We start from the raw sequence: 12,390 nt of genomic DNA, 5'->3' as shown, positions 1-12,390 counted from the left end.
AGTTTCTCAGGTTGTGGGCTTGTTTTATATGCCTTTAAGCTGTTGATTATTAATTTCTTTCATTCATTTTATATACTATATTTTACTTTTTGATGTCTTCAGTTGTATTTATTTCATTTTGTAATGTGCCATGAACAAGTGTATATACTGAATTGACAAGGGAGTTTTTGGCTTTTGCCTTTCAATATTTCTTAATGGCTTTTGGCAGTACAGTTAGTCACTGTCCCTTGTGACGACACACACACACACACACACACACACACACACACACACACACATATATATATAATATATTATATATATATATATATATATATATATATATAAAAATATGTATGTATATATATATATATATATATACTATATATATATATATATATATATATATATATAGATATATAATATTATTTTTCTTGTCCCTGTGTCTGAGCAGTTGGACTTAATCTTTTGTAAACCTCTTAAATTGTACCCAGGTTATGCTTGTTTTGGAAGGTTACTAATTCTCCAGGTTAGTTGGATTCCAGTATTAATCTCATTATAATCCCTATCTGTCATTTATATGACCCTTCCTTGTTATCTCAGATTCTCATGCATGCCAGTCGGTCTGCTAAGTAAAGGACGTGAGTCAAAAGATATTGTAACTCTCAGTGTTTCACTTCCTTCGTGGTTTATACCCTTACTTTATGCATTTATCACGTTCCAGACTTTCGTGATCAATTATACACACTCACACATACACACACACACACACACACATATATATATATATATATATATATATATATATATATATATATATATATATGTTATTCTATATATATATACCTATATATATAAATATACTATATATATATATATATATTATATATATATATATATCCATATATATATATATATATATATATAATATATATATATTATTCGGAAAATTCGGAAAAACGTGACTATAACGCTTTAAACCTGTACATTCTGAACTTAAAATCAGACTTTTATAGGATAGTAACGAAAAGTGCGCACGTCCACACACACACACACACACACACACACACACACACACTGAAAAGACTAAGCTTGAGACAGAGAGAGAAATTTTAAAAGTCAAGCAAAAATTATATAGTTCGAATGAATGCACATCACCTGGTCATGAGAGAACCTCTCTGATATTCTTCTTTCCCACCATTACCCCTACATTAAGAGGTCGGTTTGCTTGTTTTGCTTCCTCTACCTCCTTCTATCAAAGGCATCATCCTTCACCAAACCTCTTCATTCACTTTATCTCCTTATCTAATTCTCTATCTCTCTCGATCTTCTTCCTCTAGCAGGTTCCTTCCAAGTCTTCTTCACTCCCTCTTCGTCATCCATCCTCAACACATGTTCGTACCACCTCAATCGTGACTCTTTTATTAGTCTTATTACCTCTGTAATCTTTACTAAGCCTGCCCTTCTTCTTATTCCGTCATTTTCCAATCTCTCATACAGCGATATTCCCATAATCCACCTCAGCATTCTCTTCTCTGTTCTCTCAATCTTGACTTCCTCTTAGAACCCATTTATCCGATTGAGAGAAACATGCCTCGGATGCCAATCTAAAAAAAAAAAAAATCGTTGACTTTACTGTTTTTTTTTTTTCATCTGTGTATCCGCCTGTGGTGTTTTCACATGGTAACACTGCTTCCCGGGCTTTAAATAGTTACGCTATGTGTAAATTTTAGGTAATTAAAAGGATATCTGGGTGCACATTTGCAACTGAAAAGCGTTTTAATAATTTACTGTATGCGAATTACACCGTTAATATTCGAAATATGATATTGTTATTATTGTTGAATGTAAGCTGTATGTGACTATCTAACGCCCGGGACGCAGTGTTACCATACACAAACACCACAGGCGGCTGGACAGATGGAAAAAAACCGAGTATAGTCACGCACAGTAGTAGAACTTGTTCGGAATGTTATGCAGGCACTTGTTCTTAGCATATGAATCTCAAGTGGCATGCCAACAGCAGAAGTTATAGAAGGGAAATCATATGTGTGATAGGAACATCACGAAAAGAAAATAAATTTTTCAAGCTGATTCAGGATTTATGACAATTTGGATAGAGAGTCAAGCACTGGGGCACTTTCAGCCATTCAGCGATCACGACAGCTAAAAGGTGCTGCAATGGTTGGACTGCATGATGGAAGAAAGGAATTTAGTCAAAGGCTAAAAAGTTAAGTGCTGCTAAGGGCCGACGGAACACTGCAGACAAGATTTCGCTAGCCAAGTACTACAACTTCTCTATTGATTTCCGACAACAACAGAATGTTCAGTTTTGTATCCTATAAATTATTTTGCACTCTCAGGTCCAGTATATTATTATTTTGGTGTTCATACGAGAATCCTTTTGGTGTTTTGATTTTATATTTCGTCTCCCGTTTTCAGCGGTTTGAACCATTCAGGTTTTTTTTATTTTCTTTCAACATTGTACTTTCAACCTGTGTTTGGAAGCACAATATTGAATTGTTTTTGTTTATGAAGTTTCCATTTTTCTACAGAACTGTATTCAGAGTTCGCTGAATTTTTCACCCCAACCGTAGTTTTCATTGCTTTCTCGACATATTCCAAACTGCTTCAATTAGAAAAGACCTCTCTCTCTCTCTCTCTCTCTCTCTCTCTCTCTCTCTCTCTCTCTCTCTCTCTCTCTCTCTCTCTCTTATTTAGAATATTTAATTAAAGTTCCTCTGATATTTGGAAACATATTTGGGTATGAAATCCACTAATTTGAGAAAACTTTCGGGCTAGTCAGTAAGTTGGTGGATGTCCACCATGTAATGCCATACGCAGTCGGTACTTAAGCCTTATAATATCTCCGAAGTAGAGCACACAGTAAGTAAACTCACCCAAGTAATAAACGCATTTTAGAAAGCTCTCGTAATTCTTTAATCGCTTCTTACTTACATATACATGGCGCGCCAATTTAACTTCCACCGTTTAGTACGTGAATTTACGGAGAACTGAAGATTTGAGTGTTGTCAAGTACGTATAGTATATAAGATACCTTTTTCTTGCTTTCCTTTTAATGGCAGCCATTCGAAACATGAATTTTATAGGCCTCGGGCAATCTTGTGGATCATACCCAGGCAATGATTATTCCTCACTTTCTCCATTCACCCATTTTCTTTTCATCAAATGCATCATTTAGTTTATAAAAGTCTATAGATAAGTAAAAGAGTTATGAAGCAAAAACTGTTTACTTTTTTTCTGTTTACTTCCTGGCCGTTTTACTTTTTTCTGTTAAGGAATTTTTATAGCTGCATTCTGTGTAGGTTAGTTAGAAAGAATAAAAGATGGCATTTTGATAATTGAACTTTATGTAGTGACGTTCGTATTTTAGTTTTAAAAAATACACTGTGTCATTGCAGCCTTGAAATAAAATGGATTATTGTGAAACGGCATCGGTCATAGAAAACCATGTTAACTACTCGTGTGCCCTTCTAACTGCCCTTGCTCTCTCTCTCTCTCTCTCTCTCTCTCTCTCTCCTCTCTCTCTCTCTCTCTCCTCCACGAAATTATATGTCATAGGGCTGAAGGGGATAAGACATTAAAGGACACATGAAGGACTAGACATGGTCATAGCATAAATGAAGGAAATAGGCACTTGATTTGTGACAAAAGATTCTTGATCGGAGAAAGGAATCTCTTCCTTGGAACAAAAAAAGATTGGACCGATAAGTAGATAATAGATTTTTTAGATAATTATGGCCTTAAACACAAAAACAAAATTACATTTCGGCCGGTCTGCGATGATTCAGTTCAACTCAGATGGGAAAGAAAAGACGAAACAAACAATATAAAGGATGATGGACATATCATCATTAAACTTGGTCAACTAAAAAAGAATTACGTTCAATTGGAATTTCACAATCGGATTTAGCAAACTGAGCGGCTGAAATCATCGTTATTATCCAACTAATCAAAAGCCTCCACAACCATATTGCTGCAATAATTAGTGTCGCAACGAATCAGAAACAGCACCGACAAAAATACAATCGAATTATTGTTGAGTTCCAGTTCCACTTTTGACATTATAAATGTAATGAAAAGCTAAACGCTCCCATATGTTGCCATGAGACATTTGAGGATGTCTTTCCATGGGTCTGCTAAATCGAACACGAAATTCCCATGCATTGCAGATAAAATGGCTCTCCCAACCCTAAAGGAGCAAAACTCACATAACATCATATTATGATAGTGAGGATGGATGTATGTCAGCTCAATTAAAAAAAATATCTGACTTCGATAAAGCTTGAGTCTCATCCATCATATTAGTGTTGCTTGTTTGGAACTTTATACTTGTTCTTCTATGATATGCCCAAAAAGCTATGCAGGGGAGTTCTGTATGCTGAAAAGCTCTTTAAACATAAAAGCGATGGCTTGTTAGTTTCATGACCGAAAATTCTGATCATATAAAATATGAAATTTCTCTTCATATAGAAACAGCTAATTCAACACATCTCTTCAACCGCCACATAAGAATATTTACAGATGACTGTAAATATTCTTATGTTGACAGAAATTTAATAAATTTAAAGTATTCGTTGATGATTCTCTCTCTCTCTCTCTCTCTCTCTCTCTCTCTCTCTCTCTCTCTCTTTGACCAAACATATATAAGGAATTATTGCTTCTGCAAATTTGATGAAACATCAATAATTCCTGAGATCCCTCCTTTAGTCACTGAGTCCATTTCTCCTTTTCGTGTGTGTGCGTGTGTGTGCATGTGTATGAGAGAGAGAGAGAGAGAGAGAGAGAGAGAGAGAGAGAGACAGACAGACAGACAGAGAGAGAGGAGAGAGAGAGAGAAACTGCATACCATTGGCCTATGCTGCTCTATTTTACTGCAGTTTACAAAATGGGAAACGATGATGAAAGGTGATTCTCTGTGACTGGTCTCACAAACGACACTCGTAATTTACAAATGGTTACAATACTCTTTTGTAAAGGGAATCCTCAACGACTGGGTGTGCGTGTGTCTGTAACTATTGGTACTTTCCATGCTAGGGTTTAGCAGACAATGACAAATATATATGCGTATATTATTTTTTTACACTGATCAAATTTAACGTGATATATTTTTATTCGCCGTTGAAAATTAACTATTATCTTAATCTTGTCATGTTGAATCACAAATATCAAATGAAGCACAAACTATATATATATATATATATATATATATATATATATAGTATATATATATATATATATATATATATATATATGTATATATATATATATATATATATATATATATATATATATATATATATATATATATATATATATATATATATATATATATATATATATATATGTGTGTGTGTGTATATATATATATATATATATATATATATATATATATATATATATATATATATATATATATATATATATATATATATATATAATATGTACATATATATATATTATATATATATATATATATATATTATATATATATATATATATATATATATATATATATATATATATATATATATATGTATATATATAACTTGATGATGAATAATAGTGCCAAGACTAGGAAGAACATTCTTTAATATTACGAGCTTTCGAGGGTTAAAACCTCATCTTCAGGCTGAAAAAATGACAAGGATGAGAAATCACTAAAAATTACATTAAAATTAATTGTCTGATTAAAGCTTCAGTAAAAAAATAAAAAACATAAAATAAAACGAACATCACATACAAACTAAAAATTAAAAATTACGAAAAAACTAAAACAAACAAAGCGCAAATCATACAAAAACAGAGATAAAAATAAAAATAATATGAAAGGTAAACAAACTACACTCAAAATAAAATAGCTAACGACCCACTTTGTGTACCTACTATGAAACTATATGATAGCTAGTTGAATACCGGACGAGTTGTTGTTTTCAATTCCGGTTTCATTTCTTAATAAACAGCGACTCTGAAATTAAAAGGTCCAGTCTATTTGAGCAAAAAAGACAGTACTCTAAAATCTAGGTGAGTGAAAAGATGGTCCTGTGCTAAACTGTGATCCTTATGGCAGAAAATGGTGGTTTAGAAGAGGAAACCTAGTTCTAACGAAAGACCTCTGTGTTCCAAAATTCTGTGTCTAAGCCAGCGGGAACTGGATCCCACGTATCGCAGACCACACTGCGAACAGGTAAACAAGTAAACGCACTCGAATTAAGGTCCACAGGAAGAGCAGGCTTCTCCCTCAAAAGTGATCCTACAGTAAAAAGGGTTAGTAAAAACAAATAACTGAAACTAACTTGAGGAAAACTATGCTTAAGTATTTCTTGTAACTTTTTTCGTACCAAGTAGCTACTATGACCAAGGAAAGGCAATTTAATATACTTTACATCTTTACTAGCAGTACTGTACACCGGTCTGGGACAAAATTTCTCGTGTAGAAAATTTTTCAGAACTTTGTAAAAGACAAAATACGAGATAAGAATTTTCGGAAAAATAGTTCTGGAGGAAGACCATGTCTTGATGAAATAAATTAAAATCACAACAGACATTGTAAGCTCTATTTATCATAGTACGTATTGAATTAAGTTTAAACAACTTTGGTGAAAAACTAAGATAATTCAATCCCAAGCCAGTAAAAGTACTTTTCCTGTAAACGGAAGTCTGAAATTTACCTCTATGTATTTCTGTGTACCTGAACATCTAAAAATGACAACATATTATCCTGTTCTGTCTCACAAGTAAAAGAAATATTTAGGATGACGAGAATTAAAATATTCTAAAAATAAATCCACGTGTGAACGTTCCCTAAACACAAGGAAAGTGTCATTCACGTACCTACGATAATACAAGGGTTTGAAAGCAACAGGGCATTCAGACATCCAAATCTTTTCACCAATAACCCATGAAACAATCCGCATATACAGGTCCAAGGGAATTTCCCATAGCAACACCATCTATTTGATTATATAATTTACCATCAAAAGTAAAAATGCCATCAGTTGTAGCCAATTGTAATAACTTTCGCAAATCTATTTTACTAAGTCCAAAAGTTGTTATGTGGTTTTCACATATATTATTAAGAATAATGTCAGTTGTTTCTTTTAATGGGATATTTGTGAAAAGAGAGGTTACATCAAAACTAGCCATTACAACATCTTGGTTAAACAATCGAAAGAACACAATTCTTTGACAAACTTGGAAGAATTTGGGACATTAAACTTCCCACTAAAAGTTAGAGGTTTTAAAACAGGAACTAGAAACTTTGATAAGTAATAGCTAAAAGTGCCAATTGAAGATATAATGGGTCTCAACGGGTTTCCTATTTTATGCACCTTAGGTAGACCTACATATAACCGGGCTTTGACCCTGAAGCATATAAATTACTATATGCAACTTTCCCCAATCTTATCTCTCAAACTCTTAACATCCTATTTAATTTATCTTCTAATTTCAAAATGTGACCCGCAACTATCTACATTCAACATCCTAAATTTTGTATTATCAGAGAGTATTTCATTCATTTTATCTCCCATGAAATTCAATTTCTTCAAGTAGTATTTTTTAAGTTTTGAAAAACTATGTTCACTTTAAGAAACAGTGACATTTGTGGTAGTGAAACCCTTATTTCAATTTTAACAAAATTTCAGTAATTGCAAATGAGACTTTTAAAAATTTTAATCGTAGAAAGGAGGGTGACAATGAGTTAAATAAGACAGAATCAATATTTTTACGCAATCTTAAGAACGATGATAGTATTGTTTTATTACAAAACCAGATAAGGCAGGGTGTTGTATTGATGAATAGGTCTGATTATTTAGATAAAAATGAATGAAATACTCTCTGATAATACAAAATTTAGGATGTTGAATGTAGATTATTGCGGGTCACATTTTGAAATTAGAAGATAAATTAAATGGGATGTTAAGAAGTTTGAGAGATAATGATTGGGGAAGTTGCATATAGTAATTTATATGCTTCAGGGTCAAAGCCCGGTTATATTGTATGGTCTACCTAAGGTGCATAAAATAGGAAACCCGTTGAGACCCATTATATCTTCAATTGGCACTTTTAGCTATTACTTATCAAAGTTTCTAGTTCCTGTTTTAAAACCTCTAACTTTTAGTGAGTTTAATGTCCCAAATTCTTCCAAGTTTGTCAAGAATTGTGTTCTTTCGATTTTAACCAAGATGTTGTAATGGCTAGTTTTGATGTAACCTCTCTTTCACAAATATCCCATTAAAAGAAACAACTGACATTATTCTTAATAATATATGTGAAAACCACATAACAACTTTTGGACTTAGTAAAATAGATTTGCGAAAGTTATTACAATTGGCTACAAACTGATGGCATTTTACTTTTGAGGTAAAATTATATAATGAAATAGATGGTGTTTTTTGCTATGGGAAATTCCTTGGACCTGTATATGCGGATTGTTTCATGGGTTTTATTGTGAAAAGATGTGGATGTCTGAATGCCCTGTTGCTTTCAAACCCTTGTATTATCGTAGGTACGTGGATGACACTTTCCTTGTGTTTTGTGGAACGTTCACACGTGGATTTATTTTTAGAATATTTTAATTCTCGTCATCCTATATTTCTTTTACTTGTGAGACAGAACAGGATAATATGTTGTCATTTTTAGATGTTCAGGTACACAGAAATAGAGGTAAATTTCAGACTTCCGTTTATAGGAAAAGTACTTTTACTGGCTTGGATTGAATTATCTTAGTTTTTCACCAAGTTGTTTAAACTTAATTCATACGTACTATGATAAATAGAGCTTACAATGTCTGTTGTGATTTTAATTTATTTCATCAAGACATGGTCTTCCTCCAGAAGTATTTTCCGAAAATTCTTATCCCGTATTTGTCTTTTACAAAGTTCTGAAAAATTTTCTACACGAGAAATTTTGGTAAAACTTGATGATGGATATAAAATTATAATATTTTAAAATTTTGTATTCTTATAAAATATATAAAGACTGAATCATCAATAATAATATATTCGCGAAAGGAGGAAAGTCAGATTTATTTTTTACATTTTGATTGGCCCTCTGTAACATAATTAACTTGCTGACTAGATTTATACTGAAATTGAAAGCCTTAGCTGAGAGAATGTTTATGTGAAAAATCTATTAGAAAATGATGATTTTAGGTTTCGTGATCCAGTTCAACACGGTGATCAATCACGTACAGTACTGCTAGTAAAGATGTAAAGTATATTAAATTGCCTTTCCTTGGTCATAGTAGCTACTTGGTACGAAAAAATTACAAGAAATACTTAAGCATAGTTTTCCTCAAGTTAGTTTCAGATTGTTTTTACTAACCCTTTTTACTGTAGGATCACTTTTGAGGGAGAAGCCTGCTCTTCCTGTGGACCTTAATTCGAGTGTCGTTTACTTGTTTACCTGTTCGCAGTGTGGTCTGCGATACGTGGGATCCAGTTCCCGCTGGCTTAGACACAGAATTTGGAACACAGAGGTCTTTCCGTTAGAACTAGGTTTCCTCTTTCTAAACCACCATTTTCTGCCATAAGGGATCACAGTTTAGCACAGGACCATCCTTTCACTCACCTAGATTTTAGAGTACTGTCTTTTTGCTCAAATAGACTGGACCTTTTAATTTCAGAGTCGCTGTTTATTAAGAAAATGAAACCGGAATTGAACAACAACTCGTCCGGTATCAACTAGCTATCATATAGTTTCATAGTAGGTCACAAAGTGGGTCGTTAGCTATTTTATTTTTTGAGTGTAGTTTGTTTCACCTTTTCATAATTATCTTTAACTTTTAATTTTTTCTCTGTTTTTGTATGATTTGCGCTTTGTTTTAGTTTTTTCGTAATTTTTAATTTTTAGTTTGTATGTGATGTTCGTTTTATTTTATGTTTTTACTGAAGCTTTTAATCAGACAATTAATTTTAATGTACTTTTTTTAGTGATTTCTCATCCTTGTCATTTTTTCAGCCTGAAGATGAGGTTTTAAACCTCGAAAGCTCGTAATATTAAAGAATGTTCTTCATAGTCTTGGCACTATTATTCATCATCAAGCTAAGATTTCCAAGTAGCCGCCCAATTACTGAGACTATATATATATATATATATATATATATATATATATATATATATATATATATATATATATATATATATATATATATATATATATATATATATATATATTGGAGTAACACTAGCAGAAATGAAACAACGTTGATTTCAATTTACTTTCGTCATCATTTATTTTCGAGCTCCTTATGGAACGAACTCGAATGAAGGCCGATCAAACCTTATTCCAACGTCATATTTTTTATTACTTATATCACAATAATAACTTTATTGATTAAGTTCAAAGGCATATTTGATGCCATATTAAAAAAACTAGTTAGAGGGGATGATTTATCAGTAGAGAGAGAGAGAGAGAGAGAGAGAGAGAGAGAGAGAGAGAGAGAGAGAGAGAGAGGAGGATGGATGGGTTACTATGAAAAAATATATATATACAGAAGCATTAAAGAATGAATGATGATTAATCTGGAATGACGTAAGAGTATATAATTGTTGTCGTCGAGTTAGCCAGTGCTGAGGCTATTGACTACAAAAGTTATCACATTAATCGAACCCTGGGTTACAGGAGTTCTGAATAATAATGAAATAATTTCATAAAAGTCTTGAATTTTATACGGTAGGATAATGCACTGCCAACACTATTTGCATTTATCATCTGTGATAATTTCGGAAATCTGATTCAGGGTCTAAATTTTATGAGCAAAAATGACTTATTTCCGCATTCATGAGATTATCGACTATATTATCAACAATCAAAATGAACCACGTTATGAATCGAAGTTAGCTGTTGCGTAATAGGATTACTGATAAGTAACGTCGCTGTCTAAAATGTCATTCCAATTTTTTATCCATGGTGATATATATGAAGGACTGCGGATGCTCTAAGTTTCTAGGAAGAATAGGTACTAGCATCTGAAATCAATATGTATCTCGCAAAATGAAATAAAAATACGAAATGCTTATTCCCTTTGCTCAAATGAAAATGAAGTTATTAGAAAACGTTAGGAGAGAATTATTCATTATAAAAATCCAACTATTGCAGAAGAACAGATTATGCATTTTCCTCTTCTTTCTCTTTACAAGAGGTTCTAAGTCAAAGAACTATCTTCGTATAGTATAATAAAAAAGATTATATATTGTTAAAATGAAGACTTATACACCAACATGGATTCTTCTTAGCAGTATTTCCTTCATCGGATTTCACATTGATTGTGGCTAAAGGTAGTTTTTTTTCCCCGATCGTAATTGGATTAGGATAAAACCCATCATAGTATGAAGGTTGGAGCGCACGGATTGTGTTGTGCTCGTAAGACAAACTTACATATTTTCTCTTATATGAAGTAAAAATTTATTGGCACTTCTTCAGCATATCTAAAGTTGATTGAAATAAAATCAAAGACGTTTAATCGGAATTATATGATGATTATAGCTGGAGGTGTATTAGTACTGTTCGAAGCAGAATTAAAAATTACTATTACCTGAGGAGTCAGAGGCGCATTTACTCTCTAGATGTTCCTTTATGATGATAAATACTCGGAAACCTATTGGCGTTTTACATAAGCCACATATAATCACGTTTTACATAAGCCACATATAATCATGTTTTTGGTATTGATTAGGAGCATTCAAATCAAGAGATATGTTTATTATAAAAGATAAGATTAACATAACAGAAAAACCCAATATGAAAACTACCTAGTACAGAAAAAGAACTTAAATAACTTTCGAAACAAACTTAAATTAATCTGTCTTGTTTTCATTCTTATTAAGACATAGTATTAAATCAAGTATGACCAGGATGTAAAAAGATAACTTATTTGTTAGAGCAATATGTAATATCAACAAGCAAATTGCTCTAATTTGGCAGTCAGTGAAAGCTGAATGGATGAGATTCTTTCTTTATAAAGGTGTGTATCAAATTGCAAGTATCATTTATGAGATAATTATCATTCCCATAACCGTAAATTGAGATGAAGTATATGAAAAAAATTAATTGCTGTAATTTTGTCCCGAAAATACTTCTATACTAGCTGCAGACCATTTTCCTGTGAAGGACGAGTTCCCTTTCATTTAAAACCACTTTTGGGTTCGTTGTTATTCTTGAATGGTTGGATAATTGCCACCTAGATTTCGCTTAGAGGGGTGACTGGAAATTATTCTTGTAACGTGAAGTAAACACAAGGTAGCATTACTGCTATGCTGGAGGATTACCTATGTAAAATACGTATTTCAAAGCTCGTTGTTATAAGGATATGCCACAAAGTTGAGTTTGTTATGCCTTTTAATGAAAGCCAACTAAGTATCCTGGCCAATAAATGTTAAATAGTT

This window comes from Macrobrachium nipponense, chromosome 33 (genome assembly GCF_015104395.2).
Source record: "Macrobrachium nipponense isolate FS-2020 chromosome 33, ASM1510439v2, whole genome shotgun sequence".
NCBI lineage: Eukaryota > Metazoa > Arthropoda > Malacostraca > Decapoda > Palaemonidae > Macrobrachium > Macrobrachium nipponense.
The sequence above is the reverse complement of the archived record's forward strand: the minus strand, read 5'-3'. Positions refer to the sequence as shown.